This window comes from Mustela lutreola, chromosome 18 (genome assembly GCF_030435805.1).
Source record: "Mustela lutreola isolate mMusLut2 chromosome 18, mMusLut2.pri, whole genome shotgun sequence".
NCBI lineage: Eukaryota > Metazoa > Chordata > Mammalia > Carnivora > Mustelidae > Mustela > Mustela lutreola.
Genome location: NC_081307.1, coordinates 12,204,451 through 12,229,759, shown reverse-complemented (window position 1 = coordinate 12,229,759; position 25,309 = coordinate 12,204,451). Strand labels below are relative to the sequence as shown.

At 43.7% G+C, this 25,309-nt stretch overlaps 1 long non-coding RNA gene across 1 annotated transcript in view; it reads left to right on the top strand.

Moving 5' to 3' along the window:
* Positions 1 to 25,309, top strand: part of LOC131820542 (uncharacterized) — a 363,576-nt gene that overhangs the window by 76,880 nt on the left and 261,387 nt on the right. The window contains exon 2 of the long non-coding RNA XR_009349681.1: positions 5,749 to 5,877. This is a non-coding gene — a long non-coding RNA (uncharacterized LOC131820542). The remainder of the gene's footprint in view (positions 1 to 5,748; positions 5,878 to 25,309) is intronic.

The window sequence follows — 25,309 nt, the reverse complement described above, 5'->3', positions numbered from 1 at the left end:
TGCTTAACATAATACCCTCTAGTTCCATTCATGTTGTTGCAAATGGCAAGATTTCATTTTATGATGGCTGCATCGTATTCCATTGTGTATATATATATCACATCTTTATCCATTAATCTCTTGGTGGACATCTATAGTCTTTCCATAGTTTGGCTATTGGGGACATTGCTGCTATAAACATTTGGGTAGACATGCCCTTTTCAGATCACTACATTTTTATCTTTAGTGTAAATACCTAGTGGTGCAATTGCTGGGTCTATTTTCAACTTTTTGAGGAACTTCCATACTGTTTCCCAGAGTGGCGGCACCAGCTTGCATTCCCATCAACAGTGTAGGAGGGGTCAAGAGGAAGGGATTTTCATTGAGGTTAGCAGATGCTAGTGTAAGATTTCATAATTACAATAGCCAGGTCTAGCTCAAGGAGTATGATCCCTGCTGAGCCACAGAGCAGATATACTTGGTCTTGAATGAGGCTTCTTCTGTGCAGTGAATTACTTCTCCTGGTATGCTTTCTCTTTGGAAATACAGAGGCATGTGTGTAAAGCAGGTGTGTGTCTCTCTGCCTTTTAGGACCTGAGCAAGGCAGGTCATAATAGCAAGAGAGTTGCATACATTTTTTTTTTTTTTTTTCTAGGAAGGTAGAGGTAAAGATGATAGAGCTCTAGTCTTTGGGAAGTTATGGAAGGGAATGCCCACCAGGTGGGCATCTGTTTTCCCTGGTGTTGCTCATCTCAGAAGGAATCCCCTCACAGATGAAAGGCAGGGGCCCCAGGAAAAGAAGAAATATTGAAAATCAAAGCCTGCTGTAGCACTAAGTTGTGGGGGTCACTTATGAAATCCAGCCATGTAGGAAACATGAGCTCATTTCACTACCATGAGCCAATTTTGTGACCTCGAGTGAAACTTTTCATATCTGGGATCTTCAGATTATTTATCGTAAAACACAAATACCTGGCTACCTGCCACCATTTCTAGATGGGTGTTCTAGAACTTGTCATGAGGTTGGGATGAACCGGTTCAGAGACTTGCCTGTGAGAGTGGGGTTGGTTAGGAGCATTTTGGAATCCACCCTAGTCAATGAGAGTGTTTGGGTTGGGATGGGATCTGCCTCTTTAGAACCTGGGTGGTGGGCTTGGGGGAGCGGTGGATATTTATGGCATCATATGGGGCCAGACTGTAGGAGTCTGTTAATGATGAAACTGTTTTATATGTTGAAGGTTATTACATACCTTTGAAATGCATGCTTGTTGGCATGTAGCCGAATCAATTCTCTGTATCACACCAGGAGTATACATACACATGTTGTTTTAATTGCATCAGTCTCAAGAATGAAACATCAGAGCCAGACTGAGGGATGACCCAGCTGTAGAGTGATTGAGGGATGACCCGGGAGGGAAAACTGTGGGATATTGAGTCCTGCAAAGTCAGCTAGCTGCACAGCGAGATGAGTGAGCTGTAAGAATGCTCCACTCATTCGCCAAAACCCTTTCACTGCTCTCACCCTTGGGAGCATTCACTGGGGAAAACGGCCATTTTTGTTATAAGTTCTCAACAATCCCAGAAGCTTCTTCAGGAAGTAAAGTATCTGAGCTCTGGGAGAAACAATTCTTTTTCATTCAACAACTATTTCTTGATCGTTTATTACATACCAGGCACTGTTCTAGGCACTTAAAGTAGGTGAGGGGATAAATCTCACCGATTCCTGTCCTGAGGGTGGGGTGTGTGTTTGGAAACTGACAGGTAGAAATAAGCATAATAAAGTAGGTAAATATAAAAAAAAGTTTGTCATAGTAGCAGCTTCATAAACCATTTTTGATATAATTTGAATTAAATATGACCAAAAGGGGCACCTGGGTGGCTCAGTTAAGAGTCTGCCTTTGGCTCAGGTCATGATCCAGGGGTCCTGGGATGGAGCCCTGCATCGGGCTCCCTGCTTAGAAGGTGTCCGCTTCTCCTTCTGCCCCTCCCCCTAACTCATGTTCTTTCTCGCTCTCTTGCTCATGCCCCCCACCTTGAATACATAAATAAATATTAAAAGAAAAAACAAAAAACCTGACCAAACATTTCATCCGTATGGGGTGGGATGGCTTTGCCCAGAAAAGGAGATAGACATTTCCCCCCTTCATCTGTCTCTCCGTTTTCTTCACAGCTTTACTCTCCTCTTGCTCTTCAACCCACTGCCATCTGGAGTCCGTCTTAGTCACGCCAATGAAATGCCACTGGTGTGGCCTTGGCCAAGCTATGGCTCTGGAGGAAATACTAGAGTGGCTGTGATTTTTTGATTCAACAGCCAAAGTCTAGCTAGTGCCACCACGGGAGTATGTAGAGACCCTTCCTCGTTCCGCGGGGCCCACACAGCCAAGGCACCCCGGGACTGCCAGGACACCCCTTCCCTCTCTCCTCCTGCCATAAAATTCCTGTCAGAGAGCAAGATGAAGCTCACTTCTCTCAACTCTCAGAGGGGTAAGATGTTCGCCTCCTTTATTCAAGGGGGAAATGGGCTTGATTGGCAGGTGAGAGAGAGCTGCTACTCATTTACCCAGCAAAAGATATTATATGGCTTTAAGCAGTGTTGAGGAGCATGAGAAGGTAATAAACTCTGTGTGTAAGCGCAGTTCTCAGGGGAGGGGGAGCCGCTGCAAAACCGACAGTTAAATTGTTTCTTTCGTGCTTTTTTAAGGCCCTCTGTGCATGCCGTGCTTAGTAAAGGCAATAAAAAGGTCCGATTATAAAGGAGGAGGAGGCCTATCAAGGAGAGAAGACTCTGTATGGGCTCCCTGTCCTGGTCTTCTTCCCTTTCTGCTGCCATTTCGACACATGGGGGCGGGGCCAGGCTGGCTGGCTGGCTGGCAGGTATCAGAAGAACAAATGAGGGTCAGATGGATTGTTAGATAAATTTGCAATGTCTCCAGTGTTGTCACAGGCTTTTCTTTTTGGGGGATGGAAACCCACTCATCTACCTTGAGAGATTAATAGCTAGTTCTCAGAAATCAGAGCTGCTCCTCGCTCTCTGAGTGCTCTAACGGCATGGCAGCAAACTGGGTCACAACTCCTGGGCTCTACGTCGCACTGAGGTGACCAACTGGGTCACCGTAGACAGGTGCTGTACGGTTTACTTGCCTCCTCCATCTCTTTGACTACACAGCTGGGTACACTGTAGGTGCCAAGTAAAGACTCATTTAGAAGTTAATTAGTCTCCCCTGTGCCTTTGATGGCTCATTTTACTATTGTATAATAGTATAATACACTAAAAATAGCCTCCCTGTTCCTTCTTCCTGCTATACATGAAAATTCTTCATCAGCATGTTAGTCACTAGAAATCTGCAGAGTTTTAACTCCTTGCAGTTACAGTTAGTTGTTACAAATGAGCGCTAGAGAGTCATAGTTGCCTTCCCTGGAAACTTCCAGGGATTAGGAAGTCCAGGACAGAGGGCTGGCAGGACAGCATAACCGTGTCAATGTTGCATATTTGGCAGTAATAACCGATACATAGTGCACACAATGCATCCAGGTTCCGTGTTGACTCCGAAGTGTATGAATTCATTTCATCCTCACAGCACCACTTGGGTCAGTACTACTCGCAGCCCCACCTTATAGATGAGAAAACTGAGCTGCAGGGAGATTAAATTGCCATTTCCTAAGATTGACAGCTGACAGGGAACAGAACCTGGATGTGAACCTTGGCGGTAGAGCTCCAGGAATTGCTTCGTGGTCACCAAGCTATAAGGGCTCTCCAGCAGCAGTTAGTATACAATGAGACTTTTATAGGAATCTTTAGTGAGCTTTGCTGGTAAAGAAAATGCTAGAATTGCTTCTGAATGACTGTTACTTATTTAGAGTTTGTCACCTTTTCTTCCACTGCTCAATTTTTTTTTTTTTTAAGAACTCATAAATTACATGAGCAATTATTCATCTTGACAACATAAGTAGCCGCAGAACTTCCTTCCCATTCATTTATTCAGCTGAGTGGTGAGGTCACTGTATCTGCTGTGAGCTAGGACAGTGGAGATTATATGGAACCACGATTTCTGTCTTTATGGAAGTCTTCCATCCTGCAGGGAAACAAGAATATGCATGTGAATCCCAAAAGGATCGTGTATGTGTTCGGGGGGATGGCATAGACACTCTGCTTACTGGAGACTGAGCTTCTGATGGACCTCGAGGGACAAGAGAAATATCATAATGAGGATTAGGTGGATTTTGTTGGGAGCAGAGAAGCGACAATGCAATACTAGCCCAGTGTGTTAGTGGGGCGGTATACAGCTCAGGGGCTACGAGAGAGGATTCTGGAGCTAGACTGGGTTCAGAGCCTGTTCCCATTCCTTTTAGCCTCAATAATTTTTCATCTGTAAGGAGGTAGAAAGAGGGAAAGAGAGTTTCAGTTGGGATCCCAACAGGACACCGGTGGAGTATTTAAATGGATAAGAGGAGGATGAGTTATTTACAAATGATAGTGCAGTAACCCTGAGCAGTGGTGGTTCAGGGAGGGAATGGGATATTATCCTCTGACCTCTGGGACTGAGGGGACAGGTCGGTCACCAGAGCCAGCAAACGTAGTGTAGAGGAAGCCACCTCTCAACGGAGCAGTGCGGGTCAGGTGAGGGCACGGTTAGAAGGAACCTCAGCACCAAGGAGCCAGCACTGCAAATGCCTTCTCTCGGCTCCATCCCTTGGACCCCCTGCCTGGCCCCGCCCCTCTCTGCTATTGGCCAAGCCCAACCCACGGCTCTGTCCTTGCATCCTTGGGAGCGTGCTCCCAGATGAAAGCTGGTGGTGTGTGGATCTGGAGGGGCAGACAGACGGTATCTGGCTCAGAGTGGAAGCACCACTCTGTGAAGGGCTTGCTGGTGCCCAGTCTTGCCAGCTCTTGAGAACGCTGTGTAGGAATGAAATTTGGTTGCCAGGGCAGTGGGAACCAGGAGAGTTTCGGAGCACAAGGGTGACATCATGAGAGAGCAAAGCAGCCCTGGTGTCTGAGGTAGACTCTGAGGCAGAAAGAGTAGATGCTGGCAGGAGAGGTGCTGGTTAGACCTTCAGGCTTCCCTGCCTCATCCCGTTTCGGTGCCCTCCTGTGCTTTCTCCAGGCACCAGCTGCAGCTCTCAGGACATTCTCTCCCATCTCCACAGGCAGCGGCTCCCATCTACACCTTGCAGCAGGGCTCCTCCCAGAGGGAACTTTCTAGGCTGACTCCCTCTTTCCTTCCTTGCCTGTGGTTTTAAGAGCTGCTGTAATAACTGCTGGCTGGTTGGCCACCGACTTTTCAGAAAGAGCTGCATCTAAAGCAGCTCCCCGAACCACAGCGTTGGACCTGTCATAGAGCTGGGCCACAGAACTCTCTGCTGTGAAAAGAAAGTTAATGTGCCTCATTATAGCCTGATGCAGATATTCCCTCTGACAGACACATGTGGTAATGGCTTGGAATGAACACACTCCTAGGAATGGTCGGAAAAGAGACTTCTCATTGTTTCTCAGGCCCATAATTCATTTGCTGTAAAAATGACCGAGTTGGTTGTGCTACACATCTCCTCTCTGAACCACGCTTTTATTGGATCAACTCAAATATACAAGAAAGAGCATTTTCCGAAGAAAGCTACCCAATGCCTATATGGGAGCTTGAAAAATCAAGATGTCCCTGTAGCCAAGGCCAAGGTTTTAAGGGGTGTTTCTTTGCTCTCTGACAGTTGTATGTATGTCTGCTTTGCCATAAAGAACTTGACCCTGTCTTTCCTGTAATTTTTGTGTGGCAGTGGACCGTGGTGCTGAGGGTCACTGGGAAACCAGCAGCAGCTTCCTCAGGGACCAAACGGATTTGTTCCTAACTCTGCAGAGTTGGGCTCTGGAGGAAGATTCCCACCCAGGGGATGGCTCAAGAATAGGTAAGTCTGGATGTTTTAGTTCTTTTTCCTTCCAGGAGGTTTGTCCTAAGCCTCTAAACTCCAAACCAGGGCGGCGTTGCTTCCTTCCTTACAAAAGCAATTACATGGCAAGACATTATGTTTCTTTCTAGAAAGTCATCCATTCATACTCCTCTTATCCAAATTATAGGCCACTCAGAAGGCTGCTTGATTGCAAAGAGTCTGGATTTGGGGGTGGGAGGAGCGAAAGGACCTTATTTTCTGATGAACACAGATGAAGTTGCAATTTACCATTTTCAATCAACAGCTTTGGGAGACATCAGCAAAGGTCACCCCAGTAGCCATATTTTATGAGAGAAATCTGAGATCCCTTCATAGAATAGTCCTCAAGGGTACTTTTCTGCCCCTTTCCACAGTGCCCCTCACTTACAGGATGATCTCAGATGAATTTGGGTTGGGCTTCAATTTTGCTTTTAGATGCACATAGAATAATTGCTTTTTGAAACAATACCCTCATGATTAAAAGACCACTGCAGCTAAAAATATTTAAATCAGGAAGCATCCCAAATAAAAGACTTGGCAAAACACATCAGATATGACAAAAATTTTGCTGGCAGGATGCACAATAAATATCAAAAGACTAAGCTATACATAAGGCACCGTGAAGTGCTAGAGTGTTGCTGGTACCATTTGGCCCAAGTTGTTTACATCTCTCCATGTAATTGTAGCTAATCATATAAATTCTTTGTTTCAGTTTGAAATCTGTTCAGGTTGACACCTCCACTTTCCTGTTGATTATTTTCCTCCCGTCTTCTGATCTCCTTCTGCCTTTTTTTTTTTTTTAAAGGATAAATTGGCAGACTATGAGCTTGCAAAGCAGAGATTTGATTCTATTTTTTTTCTTTTCTACGCTTTTCTACATTTCTTTATGTTTATTTCCAGCAGTTCCTGATCTTAAGCTCCAGATCCAGCTCAGAGTCTCTCAATAAATTTTCATTTTAAATTTTCACCTGCCATACTGATCTCTCTTCCCCCTCCCTCCCCTTCCACCCAGATTTTCCTTATTTCCTTCCCTAGGGTTTCTCCCATTTTACAAGACTTTTTTTTCTTAAAGATTTTATTTATTTATTTGACAGACAGAGATCACAAGCAGGCAGAGAGGCAGGCAGAGAGAGAGGGGAAAGCAGGCTCCTCGTTGAACAGAAAGCCCAATGTGGGGCTCGATCCCAGGACCCTGAGATCATGACCTGAGCCGAAGGCAGTGGCTTAACCCACTGAGCCACCCAGGCGCCCCTTTATTACAGGACAGTTTTAAGCTATATCCTCTTCCGGGTCATGGATGGATTGTTCTGCGGAGTGGGCTAGGGGGTCACAGCTAGAGTTCATGACATTAATTTCCCCAGTTGGAAGAGAAAGCTTTCACTGAAAGCAGTGCCCTTTCTCCTTTTGTCACTGCTTTTCTAGACCAATTGGCCAGATTGAAGTTGGGGCCAAAAGAAAGGGTGGACAGTGGTCACCGTTGTTCTCTCTGGCTACCCACAGCCGGGAAGTGGTATGCATGGGTCGTGAAGTGTGGGCATGGACGGAGGAGATCCATGAGGGCATGGGGAGTTTCTCCACTGCTGGGATCTGACGCTTGAGTCTCTCCCACATTCCTTTGTTGAAACTGTCACCCCCAAGGTGATGGCGTTAGGAGGTGGGGCCTTTAGGAGATGTTGCATCATAAGGGCAGATCCCTTATGACTGGGATTCATGCCCTGACAAGAAGAGGCCCCAAAGAGCTAGCTTGTCCCTTTTGCCCTGTGACGGCCATCATTGCGGAAGGCTGTCCTCACCAGACACGGAATCTGCTGTCCCCTTGAACTTGACCCCAAGCTCCAGACTATAAGAAAAAAAATTCTGTTGTTTGTAAACCACCCAGTTGATAGTGTTTTTTTGTGATAGCCCCCCGCACGGACTGAGACAGACAGGGAGTCGTGTTTGGGAGACATGAAAGGCAGGAACGGGGTGATGCTAGGGTAGAGCAGAGGGACAGTCTCACTGTATCTCTTCCCATCAGTTCAGGGGTTCCCAGAGGCAGTCAGAGTCTCTGCTGTGGCCGCAGCAGAGTTCTCCTACCCCTCAGAGCTCAGCACCCACTTCCTGGGAGCTTCAGTGTAGTTCTTAACTGGGTGTGATCCCAAGGTTGACTGAGAGAGAATTTTACATACGTAGGTCTCAGAAAGCCCAAGGGGATCTAGGAGATAGCTTAGTTTTGAATATTTTCTTTTAGCAACATTTCAATTTATTCAACACCCTCCCCCATTAACATCCTAATGTTAAAACAATAGGACACCAATTTCCATCTAAAACTTTTGTTAGTTTCCTGCTTCCTGGGATTTCGAGTGGCACTTTTTCTGACTTGCTCAGAGTACAATGTTCTTTCTATTTCAAACTCCCCTATATGATACCTGGTCTCCATGAGGTGGGTGAGTGCGTGGGTGGGGTGCTCTTTGGATGCCCAGCACTTAGCAAGAGACATACAGACCTGGAACTCAAAAAACACTTTTCAGCATATACCGTGTGTTGATGGCGCAACTACATCCCCCCCCCCCCCATTTAAATATGTTTTGCTTTCCAACCAGATTGTAGCCACCCCAGGGCGTTTTACCACATCACTACCCAGAGCATGCTGTTCTTTGCATGAGGTGGGTATTCATTATAGACTTGTTTTGATGATGATTAAACTCCACAAGCATTTTATCGAATCCCTTCTCTGTGCCAGAGAGTGTGGTAGGTCTACAGAATGAAAACACTGGAGTGGGAGGGGGTGGCGGGAGGGGGAAAGAAACCTGTCCTCTAGGAAGTCAAAATATAGCTTGATAGTAGTAACATACCCCTGGGGTCTGGCAGGGAGATGCACCTTATTCAAATAGCTGTTGTCTGAATCATCATTATATAGACCTGGGCACTGCCATACCAAGCCATACCAAACACACACCTGACATGTTTACTGCAAGGCTGGGATTGAAGTTAAGTGTGGGAGTATTTTAGCCAATGAATTTTGTGCCTACTTCCCACTTAGTAACTTACTGAAATGTAAATTTGAAGCAACTGTCAGCATAGGCTCTATGGTGGGCACTGGGCAGAGAGAGAGAGAGAGAGAGAGAGAGAGTATTGGCTACATTACTAGGTTTCAGGGACCCCCTGCTGGGACTCATTCCAACACTGCTTCCCCCCTACTGGGAGGCAGACTCCACTAAGTACAAGCACAGAGATAAAAACCAAGTGTTACAGTAATGATTAATTTTGACTAAAGTGATTCCGGCTGACTTCACAAACAAATTGACATTTGAGTTGGCCCCTGATATTGGATTTTGACAAGCAGACACTGGAGGAAAAGACCAACTCAGAAAAGTGAGAAGAGGATAAACAAAGCAGAAGTGTGAAAGTTTCTGCCCTAGATATGCATCAGAGGTGGAACCACTGGGTGTGGTTTGAACACAGATTTTCAAGGGCTGTGAATGACCTGAGGCTGGGGTCATGCTATTATTCTCCGGGTCAAATCAGGCCTTTGGCCATATTTTGTTTGGCCTTGCACAAGGTTTTAAATTTTTCTGAGTTGCTGCCAACCTTTAAAAATCGTGAGATTTGGGGCGCCTGCGTGGCTTAGTGGGCTGAGCCGCTGCCTTCGGCTCAGGTCATGATCTCAGTGTCCTGGGATGGAGTCCCGCATCGGGCTCTCTGCTCAGCAGGGAGCCTAAAGAAAAAAAAATCGTGAGATTTCACATACAGATTTAGATGTCAGGCTTTTCTTGAAAACAACCCAGCGAAACTGTGCCTGCCTTTCCTTAAGGCGACAACTGGCTAGAATTGAATAATGACAGTTCTTCTTAGACAGGCAAGCTGACTTCTTTGCCTTGCCACTGTCCCCGCTGCTAACTGGCCCCAATCAAATGGTACAGGCAGGTATTTGTGTTGTCCCTCTTTGACCCAAAACCTTTACGGATGGCTGTGTTTTGGGAGAGCTGGTGTCTGTTTCGGGGAGCATTATATAGCGGTTGACTGAAACACACATCTGGATGGCTCTTGGGACAAATAATAATATATATATATATATATATATATATATATATATATATATATATATATGGTTCATCTAATTAGATCCTAGGCTGGTACACCTGGTAGATTTTTAGAGGCAGGGGATAATGACCCTCACAGTTTAAAAGATCGCTTTCCATGGCAACCCACAATGCTTTTGTCAATTTGAGAGCTTGTTAGCATCTCTAGTTTATCTTCCCCTGGTAAGTGAGTTTTCTTTTCTTCTGGAATGTAGCCTGGCAGTATGCCAACAAGAATTGCAATCCATTTTCAGAACAAAGGAGGAAGTATATATATGTTTTTTTCTCTTGCATTTCCTTTGTTCAGCTATGATGCCAATCAGATGTTCAGACTTCTTGGACCTCTGTGAGCTAACTTTTCGTTTCCCTTTTTCTTGTGGAAAGGTTGATTGCACTGGTGCCCATGTACCCTTGCTGGACTTGGGATGTGAAGCCATACCAAGCCCCCAAATGCAAACATAGGGAGATACACACACAAAATGCAGGTGTTTATGTTTTCCACACCCACAGAGCCCAGTGAGCTCTTGCTCATACAGAGGCACACTCTGTGCCTGATGCCTATTAAGAGTGAGAGGTTCCTAACTGACATAACCTTCTTTTTCAGAAGAATAAAATAGAAGGTTACTGAGTCCACGAGCTAATCTGTCTAATTAGATGCCTCTGAGCAAAATGCATAAAATTTGCATGAATTATCTTAACATGCAAAGAATAGGACACAGGAAGGAAAAACTCAAGGAAATTTGCATTTTGGTGAGGGGTGGAGATGGAGGCTCTGAGGCTATAATCCAGAAGGTCCTTCCTCCTTTTATGTTTTGGAACTACACGCCAGAGAAGTGGCCTTGACCTGCCTAATGTCAGCAAAGACAGCCCTCCTATGCTTGGCTTTGCAAGCAGTTCCTCCAAGTGTTGGGTGTGGATTGCTCGTGAAGCAGCCATCAGGCCCGGTCGTGTGGTGACGCGGCAGCTTCAGTTCTGCGGTGCTGGTGGCCTGTGATCTTGGTTTCCGTCCTGGCCTCTCGCGGGTTGAGAGGACAATTGCTTCTTGGCCTCTAGGTGGCACTGTTGTATCTATTGTAAGTGGCGCTGCGCTTGGGTTGGCCGCGTCCCTGCTATTTATGATGGAGAAGAAAAAAAGAGAAGAAAAAAAAAAAGTAAAATTCAACTTCCCCCATGCCAGCCCGGAGCTCCTAACATCACAGCCTGCTCTTCCTAGGCACACCTCCTCCGTTCTGTCCAAGGACACTGTATATTGTTTAACCTCAAGTGATTTATTTAAAATCAGCGTTTCTCTGACTTCCTTTGCTGTGTAGGCACAGATCAAGCGCAGAGAGCATTCATTTGAGAGCCTAGGATAGTACCTGCCTTTCCTGGTCTTGCTACTCCTGCCCCAATCCTCCCATTTTCCCTTCCATGCTGCTGCTGACATCCACGCTGTGCCAGGGCATAGTGGTTCCTGGCAGCCTGGGGAGGCATTGGGTGAGGTGTGGGGTTGGGGCTGAAGGGAGCAGCTTGGCAGTCCCTATGGCCAGGAAGATGGCAAACTGGCTGAAATGCGAAAGGGAATGGGAGGGAAGCCAGTTGCTGCTTCTCTCATTCCATTCTTTCTGGTAGTCTAGAGAACCTGTTTCCTCCAGGGCTGATGGGTTTGGGCCAAGTGTAAGAATGATAGTTTTGACTCTAGTTAGAGGTGGTGAGGCTGAAGGGTGAGATGAAGAGCTCACTCATTAGGGTTGCCTCAGTTTCCCCAGTGCTGAGATGGGGACATCCTACTGACCCAATCCGCAAAGCCTTGAGGGCAGTATTAAGGGTATTTGTAAAATAATAGCAGCAGCAGCAGCAGCAGCAGCAGCAGTAGTAATAGTTTCTAGAGATAAGAGCTAATTTTTTTTCCTTTTTCTTTTTTAAAGAGCTAATTCTTAAAACATCATAGCATATAATGAATAGGAGGAAGAGATACAGGGAAAATAGGTAACATGTGCAGCATGAAAAAGTTTGTAAGGACTTTTCCCCCCTAATGTTAATCATTTCATTTCTTCCTCACAGTGTTGCTTTCCTTAATTCATGTAAGACAATACTGGCTCCACTCTGTGACTTTGCTCAAGGTCACAGAGTTAAGGCAGTTGTCCAACTGTAAGTTTTTTCCTAACTAGCGATTGTTTTATTATTTTCCTGAGCAAATTCCTCAGTTGGGAAGCAATAATATTCAAGTATCACTGATCAACCCTTGCCTTACTTGCTATCCAAGAATTAAATCAAAACACTTTGCTTAGGGACAAGCTGATAAAAGCAGCTTTCATCTTTGTTTGTTTTAAAATGATAATTCTGGCTTTATATTGGCTTGAGAAGCAATAACCTTAGGGTTTATTCTCTTCACTCTCAGTTTTGTGGTGTGTTTGGTTTCTTGTTTATCATTTGATCTGTTTGTGCCTCAACGGTACCCTCTGTAAAATAGGTTGAACAAACTTTGAACATCTAGGGAAAATAAATTAATGTTTCATGAGTCTACTCAGGGGTCTTTGAATTGAAAGATTCAAGACAAGCATTAGTTTTTATCATTGTTTTAATTGCAACTTTTTAAACCCAAACCTTAGGGAATCATGTAAGAATATATGATTTCCTCTGCCTGATTACATCTTTGAGCTTTGTAAAAGTTTATAATGGATGAAATAGTACTTAACAGCTTCATAAACCAAACTGTTACGCACATTTAAATGGTCTTCACTCTTATTATCTTAACTAATGAATTTTGCCAGGCATCTCTGTTATAGCTGTATGATTTATAAAGATTATATTTACTTTTTCTCCTTATAAGAACCTAATGAGACCAAATTGGTTGCATGTAATCAGACACTGGCCTTTTTCATCTCTTCGGGTTTTATTTACGAAAGCTTATTAGAGCAAACGTACTGAGTAATATGCAGCAATAGCTAGGTTTTGCCTAATGATCCCAAACACCCAACACAGAATGCAGATAATGAAATGACAGGCTGATTACAAATGCAAGGAGAAAAGTAAATGCTCTCAGGGCCTGTTTCGAAAATCCTTACCTAGGCAGAGCACCCATTAACATGTTTTCAACCTAAGAACATCAGCTCGTCCAGAGGGCTGGGATGAGACACACATCTCAGAAAATGACAGCTGAGTTCTTTGCTTTATTTTCCCATAGTGTAGGGTTGGCATCTTCCGCTCGCCCCTGGCCCAGGGGACTGTGGCCCTGAAGATTAGATGACCCCCCCTTCCCCCAACCATTCGTGATGAGAAACTATGAGTTCATTCACTTCAACAGCTGAAATAAATAATTGAGACTCCCATCGTTATTTCCTCTTAGAGCCAGCGCAAAATACGACCCAAGTTAGAGTTTAGTATGTGTCGATCTTCCCCTCAAAGACAGATAAGCATATGACGACATAGTTGGCCTCAGTGGCTAACATCAGTGCTGTCTCGTCAGTGGATAGCCTGTTGGCTAGCTCTTAGTCCAGAGTACCTTCTTCCCTCCCTTGTTAGGAGGCTCCTTCCATTTTACTAAGACAAAACATTCACTGCCCTTCCAGAAGTAGAACTTTTAATATGACTCAGAAGGACCTTAGGGATGAGGGACAGCTTTATTGTTTTCCCAGATGTCAATCTTACATGTTTCCGGTCCTCTGTAATGCTCTACCCTGTGATGACTTGGCCATTTGTAAGACCTTCTCAAACCATGTGGGAAGCCATTTATACATCTCTTTCCATCCTGTACCACCTGCTGGTGTAATGCATTGGTACGTTTATTACTCTTTGGGTGAATAGCTTCCCCTATAGAGTTTCAAAGGGTGTCCTCTCATACTAGTATTTTGAGATTTGGCAAATAAATCTGTTTTCACCTTACTTGTATTATGGAAGATTTTATCGTTTGAGATCATGTTCCCTCTCCAGTCTTTGCATTTCCAGGCAACTAACACCCCAAGACCTTGGACCTCCAGTTGGTTTGTGAAACTTTCTCTTCAAGTTATCCCACTAGGAGAGAAATATTTGGATTATTTATTTAGTGATTCAGGCCTTTGCTCTGGATGTTTGTTTCCTTCACCTAGATTGGACTAAATTAGTCTAGAATAACATATAGTAAAGGGCAAAAGCAATTATGGAATCAGAAAATGTTAGAGGCCACCCTTACTGTAGGCTGAAGAAAGTCAGGCTTAAAGAAGTCAGGTCATATTATAGTTAAAGAGAAACCTGGATTGCATGCTGCCAGTTTGGTCTAATTAGGTTGTCATAAGGAGAAAAGGTAAATATAATCTTTATAAGTCATACAGCTGTAACAGAGATGCCTGGCAAAATCCATCAGTTTAGATAATAAGAGTGAAGACCATTTAAACATGTATAACAGGTCTGGATTAGAACTGGGCACTCAGACCAACATTCTTTGCAAAGTCTTGCCTAAGGTCAAATGGACAACTCTTGTTTTTTCATATTATCCACATGTGGTTAAAAGTTCAGTCAAAAAATATCAAGAGTAAAACTGTAAAGTAGGCTATTCTTTCCTTCAGTACTTTTCCATTCCCCATCACGTCTCCCCATTCTGATGAAAGGTGTGCCTGGTTGTGCTCTTGCCAAGCACGCAGGCAGGGGCTTGGTGCTACTTCCTGTCTGCCTCTGGCCACCAGATGCATCCCTGTGACTCTGATGGGCTCTACTTTGTTTATTTTGTTTTTTATTTTATTTATTTATCTGAGATAGAGTGAGAGCAAGCAAATGAGAGAGCACAAGCGGGGTTTGGGTAGGGGGAGGGGTAGACTGCCCAACACCGGACTGGATCCCAGGACCCTGGGATCATGACCTAAGCCGAAGGCAGACACTTTACCGACTGAGCCACCCAGGCGCCCCTGGGCTGTACTTCTTGTAACTAACTATCTTTCTTTCTTAATTAACATATAGTATATTATTTGTTTCAGAGGTACAGGTCTGTGATTCATCAGTCTTACACGGTTCACAGCGCTCACCATAGCACAGACCCTCCCCAGTGTCCATCACGCAGCCACCCCATCCCTCCCACCCCTGCCCCTCCAGCAACCCTCAGTTTGTTTCCTGAGATTATGGTTTGTCTCCCTCTCTGGTTTCATCTTGTTTTATTGTATCCCAGGAATGGGATACAATAAAACAAGAGGCTTGCTCTTTCCCTTAGTTCTATGAACTTGCTACATGGCTCCTACATCCAGACTTCCCATTCTGGTACCATACTCTGACCTTGGGACCCTGAAGGTAACACTAACAGGAAGCCCTGTTTTCAGCTGAGATACCCAGAACCCCAAGTTTGTGTTTTTTCCTCTCTCCTCCTCTTATGACAATTATAGAAAAAGTGGAACTGTGGAAATCCTGACTGCCCTAAGGGGAAGATGACTTTGGACAGAGGGATCTTTTCCACTATCTGTAGCTCTTAGGCGTTAGCCCGGGCTGCAGCTGTGATTCTGAACCCACTTTTTGCACAGAGGCTACAACTCCGTCATGTCCACCCTGCTCTTCAGCCCTTTCTTCCAGGAGGAGAGCATGGGATTGAAAATGATGTCAAAGGCACCTGGGGGGCTCAGTGGCTTAAAGCCTCTGCTTTCGGCTCGAGCCATGATCCCAGGATCTTGGGATTGAGCCCCACATCAGGCTCTCTGCTCTGAGGAGAGCCTGCTTCCTCCTCTCTCTCCCTGCCTACCTCTCTTGCCTACTTGTAATCTCTGTCTGTCAAATAAATAAATAAATAAAATTAAAAAAAAAAAAAAAAGAAAATGACTGTCAATGCGACAGGACATAAAACTTGTGCTGGGATTAGCTCAAGGGCACCCGGCAAAGGGGGAGTAAAGGCAGGAGCCTTTAGGGAGGAGAGTGCGGGGAACAGCAGGGTGGAAAGCACCACCGAAGATGGCTCATCCAGGTCACCTCATTGCTGCCTATTGATCATTTTGTGTCACTTCTCTCCTCCCACGGTTTCTGGTTCCCTTCCTTGTTTTGTTGTTCTGTTTTGTTTTATAGTTTGTAACCTGTTTTCAGTGTTTTTCCTGTTCTGCTTCCTGCAGTGCCCTCTTGGACACATTTCTTCTGGAAACCGTGAGCAGCGTGTCTGTGTTACATTGTTGCCAAGAGGTCTCCCCTGGTGAACTCTCTCTAGTTCTCCACTGAGGGTGGCTGGCTTTAGCTGGTCCTTGCCTTTGCCCAGGCTGTTTGGGATTCTGAATGTGAAGCAAACATTGACTCCCTTTGCATTCAAGAGTACATAACATAGCATTTCAAGGCTTGGTATCTGCTCTTTCCATTGGAAGCATGTGAGTCTCAGTTTATTCCCCAAACTTCTTATCTCTATGTTTATGGGAATCTTGTAACAACAATGGTGGATGTTGTCATCTGATTATTACCTTGAAGACTGTAGGGATATCTGCAGGCCTGCCTCCTGCGGCTCTTCAAACTGCCAGTCTGAGGGAATGTTCCAAGCACCTGATGGTTCTACCCCTCTTAAGACCCCAGACTCAGGAGTAGAGATGCCATTAATTCCTCCTTTCCAAACTTCACCCTCTGGTTGAAGAATGCCTTGCACACAAGGGGCACTCAGTTTTCTGGATGGGCTTGTAAATCTCAGTCCCTAACTCAAATGTCCCTAGTACAGATTTACTGTAATTTAAGAAAATCCAGTACATAAAAGTAGAATTTACAGCAGCATATATTATTTGTATTACAAAAGGATTTATCACAGGACTTCCTTTAATAGGAAACTCCTCTGGTGTATTCAAGTTATTTTTGTCGTTTTACAAGGCTATTCAATTTACACAGAAAAAACCGGGGATTTGACAAAGAGTTGTCTTTGGGGTAAGAGCTCTTGATTCTTAGTCAATGACTAATGGCCCTAGTGGTATCTCTTTTGATCCTACAGTTATGTCATATCGAAAGGTGACTTTACTTATTATAAACCACGAGCTCTTAGTTGGTGGAAATGGAGACTATGCAAGGGTAGCTAGGAGGGAAGAAGCAGCATTCTCCTTGGTTCCAGTGCAGAGCCTAAAATCTCTCCCAGGGTAGATAACTTGAATGGAATTGGAGATGTGCGTGTGTATACACGTGTACACAAACACACGCATACACACACACACACACACACACACACACACACACTATCTCTACTTTTTCAGATAGGAAGAAGGCCCAGATGGCCCCAGCCTGAAGCCCTAGAATGATTCTGGCTTTGTTCCCATACCTTCCTCAACCCTGCTCTGACCTGTCCTAAGCTCCATGAGACCCCATCTTTGCTTCAGGATGTAACTCTGGCTGGGACCAGGTCATCTGCATTCCCCAAGGCAGGGCAAGCTGAGTTGGCCCAGCTCCTGGCTGAGTTCAGCCACTGTGGGAACCCTCCACCGCTGGCTTTCCCCTGATGGAAACGGCCCACCTCTCCGCCCTCTCTCTTCTCCTCTTGAAAGCCAATTTCCTGCTTCAATCTTATTCTTATGAATAGAAACACAGAGCTTGCATGGAGAATGAGAAACTACTGTATCATAGGAAGCAATCACACAGAACACAAAAAGCCATTCAAAGTAATTAAACTACTCCCATCCCCTTTTCTATATTTCTTTTCAGCTCCGCACTGATGGGCTGTTTATCTTTGCCACCACTACAGTGGCAGCGGCGGCAGCACAGGAAACAGGCAAGCCATTTTCTGCACCGGCTCCTGCCGAGAGGGCAGAATTAAGACAAACACTTTCATTCTTGGCTGCCAAAGCATTTTAGCTTCTGAAAAGCAAGGGAAGCAACGCCATCAACCTCCGTGAGGAAATAAATAAATAAAGGCCCCGGGTGGGGGGGTGAGTGGAGGTTCTGGGCGATTTTGGACTTGTCTGAGGAAAGGGGGGTGCGACGGGTGCAGATGGAGGGGGTGAGAGCGATGGGGACTCATTACCTCCCAGCCCCTGGAAGCTTTTGTTCTCTTCAGCTGTGCTAAGGAGGCTGCAGCTCGGCTCCCAGCTGTGCAGAAGCTTGCAAGCATCTCAGAGTGTCGGAGATGGCAACGTGACTCCAGCAGGCGTTGCCCCAGGGGGACGCAGTCCAGGAGGAAAGTGGATCCCCCTGGTTCCAACTGAGCAGGACTGAGTTAACAGGGCCCCCGTGGGAACACCTGCATCGCTGCTCTTTGCAGATGCAGAGAGAGAGAGAGAGAGAGAGAGCTGAGAGGTTTGCCTGAGGGCTTTCATGGCTTTTTCCCTTGCTTGTTCTGGCCCTGGAGTGCAAACCTTGGACGGTGTTACGTCACGGGGCTTAAAGTTGGCTCAGTAGCATCTACCCGTCCACCAGCTCAGCATCACAAACACATCTGGAATGTGTCTGTTCTCTTGAGAAAAATCAGGGTCTCATCAGAATAGGTGGTGTTCGGACACTGGTAGCAAAGCTGGAGGAAAGCGGCCAGAGAAAGGGTGTCTGAACTGTCAAGAAGACAGTCACTCTGCCAACAGCACTAGACAGGAGCCGAGGTGTCACAAGGACTTACATGAGAACCCTCTTCACAGCGGGTTCTCCGGGGCATGCGCTGGGCTGCCTCACAGCATAAACCCTTCCCATGTGCTTTGCCTGAGTACTGGCTCTGCTGCCCTTTCTGGGGCTCAGGGAACTTGGATACAATAGATAACGTGGTCTAGATGGAAAATTTTGCAGAAGATGTTCCAAAAAAAAGGCCAAATCACACTGTGTGGACCATCTGGCATCTACTTGAGACCTAAGTGATGGGCAGGGCACTCCGTTCCTGGGGGCTGGCCCATGTACCATGGTAGCCAGGAAGGCAGGCGCACAGGAGGCTTAAGTTCCTATTTTAGGAAGATGTCCATTTCAGTGCAGCCCCAGAGGCCCTGACTCCGTTCCCTCCCTGGTCCCGTGGACGCCCGCCTCCCTGAAGAGTTGCCTGTTGGGTCTACTCTGGGGAGCTGGCGCCTGGCCCATTCCCTGCTGACAGACCTGCCGTATTCAGCATTTGCTTTGCATCTGTCATTATCTTTTGTATGTGAGGAAGTTTAATGTGCAATAAATGTAAATGGGCAATGTATATTCTGTGTTTTATTAACTCTCATTTGAGACTGTTCTTGCCAGCCACTGATCTGCTTTGCCAGGATTCATCAGCAAGACATGCAGTGCTAATTTTTTTTCCCTTGCCTCATCTCATTTCTGAGAGCTGCTTTTCCACTCAAGGTCTGTTTCTGCCGAGGCCCCTGTGCGTTCCTTTGGTTTCCATGATGGCAGGGACACCCACACTTCAGAGGGCAAAGCCTTTCTGAGATGGTTCGCTTCAGCCATTACCCAAATTTGGGGAGAGGGCAGTGGAGAGGAAGGCGTCTTCTATATCCATCATCTATCTTATCTGTGAATATTTCACCAGATAAAGAACTACAAAAATCTTTCCTGAATTTCAGTAAAATCAGATGTTGCTACCTAGACAGAATCATTAAATCCTTTCCCCCCATTTAAACATTTTTTAGGAGGAGGTAGTCATGGGCTGCCTGGATGGCTCGGTTGTTTAAACGTCTGCCTTGAGCTCATGTCATGATCTCAGGGTCCTGGGGTTGAGCCCCGTGTGGGGTTTTTCTGCTTCTCCCTCTTTCCACCCCCCACCCCCACCTTGCACTCTCTCAAGTAAATAAATTTTTTTAAAAAAGGACCTATTCTTGCAATGATTTCATTTGCTTTGCATTAAGTGTTCAATATACTAACTGAAAATGATAATTCAATTTATTCTTTTAGTGGGACTCCTTGTAAGGTACAAGAGAGGTGGGGCAATGCCTTTTGAGAATTAAATTGAGTCTATGGGGACAATGGCAAAACATCTCAGGATTCTTGGCTCTCTCGGCAAGTGCATTGACATTTGAAAGTCCACGGGGTAAATGTGCCTCCTCACATATTCAGTTTGCTACTTAGGGTGGCTTCAATAATGGGCACAAATTTTGATCCTGACTTTTGCATGAGAGATGGGAGTAGTAAATCAATGGAAATTGTATTCTTTTTCTTTTTTCAACATATAATGTATTATTTGCTTCAGGGGTACAGATCTGTGAATCCAGTCTTATACAATTCACGGCACTAACCATAGCACATACCCTCCCCAATGTCCACAACCCAGCCACCCCATCTCTCCAACTGCCCTTCCCCTCCAGCAACCCTCAGTTTATTTCCTGAAATTAAGAGTCTCTTATGGTTTGTCTCCCTCCCTAGTCCCATCTTGTTTCATATTTTTCCTCCCTTCTCCCCATGACCTCTGCCCTGCCTCTCAACTTCCTCATATCAGAGAGATCATATGATAATTGTCTTTCAATGATTGACTTATTTTGCTTAGCATAGTACCCTCTAGTTCCATCTACGTCATTGCAAATGGAAGATTTCATTTTTTGATGGCTGCATAGTATTCCATATTATATAGAATATAGAATACTATATATATACTATAATATATATAATAATATATAATATAGAATACTATATATATATGTATATATACATATATATATGTAAAACTTCTTTATCCATTCATCGATTGATGGACATCTAGGGTCTTTCTTCCATAGTTTGGCTGTTGTGGACATTGCTGCTATAAACATTCAGGTGCATGTCTGCCTTTGGATCACGACGTTTGTATCTTTAGGGTGAATACACTGTGTAGTTCAGTTGCTGGGTCCTAGGGTAGCTCTCTTTTCAACTTTTTGAGGAACCTCCATACTGTTTTCCAGAGTGGCTGCACCAGCTTGCATTCCCATCAACAGTGTAGGAGGGTTCCCCTTTCTCCACATCCTTGCCAGCATTTGTCATTTCCTGACTTGTTAATTTTAGCCATTCTAACTGGTGTGAGGTGATATCTCATTGTGGTTTGATTTGTATTTTGCTGATGCCGAGTGATATGGAGCACTTTTTCATGTGTCTTTTAGCCATTTGGATGTCTTCTTTGCAGAAATGTCCGTTCATGTCTTCTGCCCATTTCTTGGTTAAATTATTTGTTCTTTGGGTGCTGAGTTTGATAAGTTCTTCATAGATTTTGGGTACTAGCTCTTTATCTGATATGTCATCTGCAAATATCCTCTCCCTTTCTGCTGATTGTCTTTGGTTTTGTTGACTGTTTCTTTTGCTGTGCAGAAACTTTTGATCTTGATGAAGTCCCAATAGTTCATTTTTGCCTTGCTTTTGGCAATGTTTCTAGGAAGAAGATGCTGTGACTGAGGTCGAAGAAGTTGCTACTTGTGTTCTCCTCAAGGATTTTGATGGATTCCTGTCTCACATTGAGGTCTTTCATCCATTTGGAGTGTGTTTTTGTGTGTGGTATAAGTAAATGGTCCAATTTCATTCTTCTGCATGTGACTGTCCAATTGTTCCAACACCATTTGTTGAAGAGACTGTCTTTTTTCCATTGGACATTCTTTCCTGCTTTGTCAAAGATTAGTTGACCATAGAGTTGAGGGTCTATTTCTGGGCTCTCTCTTCTGTTCCATTGATCTATATGTCTGTTTTTGTGCCAGTACCGTACTGCCTTGATGATGACAGCTTTGTAATAGAGCTTGAAGTCTGGAATTGTTATGCCACCAACTTTGGCTTTCTTTTTCAACATTCCTCTGGCTATTGGAGGTCTTTTCTGGTTCCCTATAAATTTTAGGATTATTTGTTCCATTTCCTAGAAAAAAAATGGATGGTATTTTGATTGGGATTGCATTAAATGTGTAGATTGCTTTAGGTAGCATAGACATTTTCATAATATTTGTTTTTCCAATTCATGAGCATAGAACTCTTTTCCATTTCTTTGTGTCTTCCTCAGTTTTTTTCATGAGTACTTTATAGTTTTCTGAGTACAGATTTTTTGCCTCATTGGTTAGGTTTATTCCTAGGTATCTTATGGTTATGGGTGCAGTTGTAAATGGGATTGAGTCCTTTATTTTTCTTTCTTCTGTCTTGCTGTTGGTGTATAAAAATACAACTGATTTCTGTGCATTGATTTTATATCCTAACACTTTACTGAATTCCTATGTGAGTTCTAGCAGTTTTGGAGTGGAGTCTTTTGGGTTTTCCACAGAAAGTATCATATCATCTGCAAAGAGTGAGAGGTTGACTTCTTCTTTGGCAATTCAGATGCCTTTAATTTCTTTTTGTTGTCTTATTGCTGAGGCTAGGACTTCTAGTACTGTGTTGAATAGCAGTGGTGATCGTGGACAGCCCTGTCATGTTCCTGACCTTAGGGGAGGAGCTCTAAGTTTTTCCCCATTGAGAATGATATTCACTGAGGGTTTTTCATAGATGGCTTTGATGATATTGAGGTATGTGTCCTCTATCCCTACAATGCAAAGAGTTTTGATCAAGAAAGGATGCTATACTTTGTCAAATGCTTTTTTAGCATCTATTGAGAGTATCATATAGTCCTTATTATTTCTTTTATTAATGTATTATAACACATTGTTTGACTTGTAGATGTTGAACCAACCTTGTAGCCCAGGAATAAATCCCACTTGGTTGTGGTAAATAATCCTTTTAATGGACTATTGGATCCTATTGGCTAATATTTTGGTGAGAATTTTTGCATCTGTGTTCATCAAGGATATTGGTCTATAATTCTCCTTTTTGAAGGGGTCTTTGTCTGGTTTTGGGATCAAGGTGATGCTGGCCTCATGAAATGAGTTTGGAAGTTTTCAGCCATTTCAATTTTTTGGAACAGTTTCAGGAGAATAGGTATTCATTTTTCTTTAAATGTTTGGTAGAGTGGGATGCCTGGGTGGCTCAGTTAGTTGGGCGGCTGCCTCCGGCTCAGGTCATGATCCCAGCGTCCTGGGATGGAGTCCCACATTGGGCTCCTTGCTTGGCGGGGAGCCTGCTTCTCCCTCTGCCTCTGCCTACAATTCCGCCTGCCTGTCCTCGTGCTCTCTCTCTCTCTCCCCCTAACAAATAAATAAATAAAAATCTTCAAAAAAAACCCCACAAAAAACAAATAAATGTTTGGTAGAATTCCCCTGGGAAGCTGTCTGGCCCTAGGCTCTTGTTTGCTTGGAGATTTTTTATGACTGCTTCAATATCCTTACTGGCTATGGGTCTGTTCAGGTTTTCTATTTCTTCTTGGGTTAGTGTTGGTAGTTTTTATGTCTCTAGGAATGCATCCATTTCTTCCAGATTGTTAAATTTGCTGGTGTAGAGTTCATCTAATATGTTCTTATAATTATATTTCTTTGGTGTTGGTTGTGATCTCTCCTCTTTCATTCACAATTTTATTTATTTGGGTCCTTTCTCTTTGCTTTTTGATAAGTCTGGCCAGGGGTTTATCAATCTTAATTAATTCTTTCAAAGAACCAACTCCTAGTTTCATTGATCTGTTCTGTTCTTTTGGTTTCTATTTCATTGATTTCTGCTGTGATCTTTATGCTTTGTCCTGCTGCATTTAGGTTTAGGTTTCTTTGCTGTTCTTTCTCCAGCTCTTTTAGGTGTAGGGTTAGGTTGTGCACTTGAGACCTTTTTTGTTTCATGAGAAGGCCTTGTATCACTGAATACGTTCCTCTCAGGACTGCCTTTGCTGTGTCCCAATAATTTTTGATAAGTTGTGCTTTCATTTTCATTTGTTTCTATGAATTTTTAAAATTCTTTTTTAATTTCCTGGTTGACCCATTCATTCTTTAGTAGGACACTCTTTAGCTTTCATGTATTTGAATTCTTTCCAACTTTCCTCTTGTGGTTGAGTTCTAGTTTCAGAGCATTGTGGTCTCAAAATATTCACGGAACAATCCCAGTCTTTTGGTACCAGTTGAGACCTGATTTATGCCCCAGGATGTGATTTATTCTGGAGAACGTTCATGTGCACTGGAGAAGAATATGTATTCTGTTTTTTGGGATGGAATGTTCTAAATATATCTATGATGTCCCTCTGGTCCAGTGTGTCATTTAAAGCTTTTTTTTTCCTTGTTGAACTTTTGTTTAGATGATCTTTTCATTTCGGTGAGGGGGCTGTTAAAGTCCCTTACTATTATTGTATTAGTGTTGATGTGTTTCTTTGGTTTTGTTATTAATTGGTTTATATAATTGGCTTCTCTTTTGTTAGGGACATAGATATTTAAAATTGTTAGATCTTCTTGTTGGACAGACCCTTTGAGTATGATACAGTGTCCTTCCTCATCTCTTATTATAGTCTTTGGCATAAAATCAAATTTTTCTGATATAACAATTGCCAACCCAGGTGTCTTTTGATGTCCATTAGCATGGTAAATTGTTTTCCACCCACTCCCTTTAAATCTGGAGGTGTCTTTGGGTGTAAAATGAATTTCTTGCAGACAGCTATGGATGGGTCATTTTTTTTTTTAATTCTGATACTCTGTGTCTTTTGATTGGCATATTTAACCTATTTACATTCAGAGTAACTATTGAAAGATATGAATTTAGTGCCATTGTATTTCCTGTAAGGTGACTGCTACTGTATAACATCGCTCTTCCTTTCAGGTCTGTTACTTTTCGGCTCTCTTTGCTTTGAGGACTGCTTTAAATATTTCCTGTAAGGCTGGTTTGGTGTTTGCAAATTCTTTTAGTTTTGTTTTTTTCTGGAGGTTTTTTATCTCTCCTTCTGTTTTCAATGACAGCCTAGCTGGATATAATATTCTTGGCTGCGTAAGTTTTTCATTTAGTGTTCTGAATATATCATTCCGTCCTTTCTGCCCTGCCAGGTCTCTGTGGATAGGTCTGCTTTGAATCCAATATTTCTACCATAGTAGGTTACAGAACTCTTGTACTTAGCTGATTTTAGGATTTTCTCTTTGTCTCTGAGATTTGTAAGTTTTACTATTAGATGCTGGTGTGGTGATGTATTTTCATTGATTTTGAGGGGAGTTCCCTGTGCCTCCTGGATTCTGATGCTTGTTCCCTTTGCCAAATTAGGGAAATTCTCTGGTATAATTTGCTCTAATGTATCTTCTGCCCCTCTGTCTCCTTCTTCTTCTTCTGGGATCCTGATTGTACTAATATTGTTTTGTCTAATGGTATCACTTATCTCTCGAATTCTTCCTTTGTGCTCCAGTAATTGTTTATTTCTCTTTCTCTCAGCTTCTTTATTCTCTATCATTTGGGCTTCTATATCACAAATTCTGTCTTATGCCTCATTTATCCTAGCAGTGAGAGCCTCCATTTTTTATTACACCTCATTAATAGCTTTTAAAATTTTGACTTGGTTATATTTTAGTTTTTTTATTTCTCCAGAAAGGGATTTTATTTCTCCAGAAAGGGATTCTGTAATATCTCCATGCTTTTTTTTTTTTTTAAGCCCAGATAGCACCTTGATAATCATCTTTGTGAATTCTAGTTCTGACATCTTACTAATGTTCATAATGATTAGATCCCTAGCCATCAGTACTGCCTCT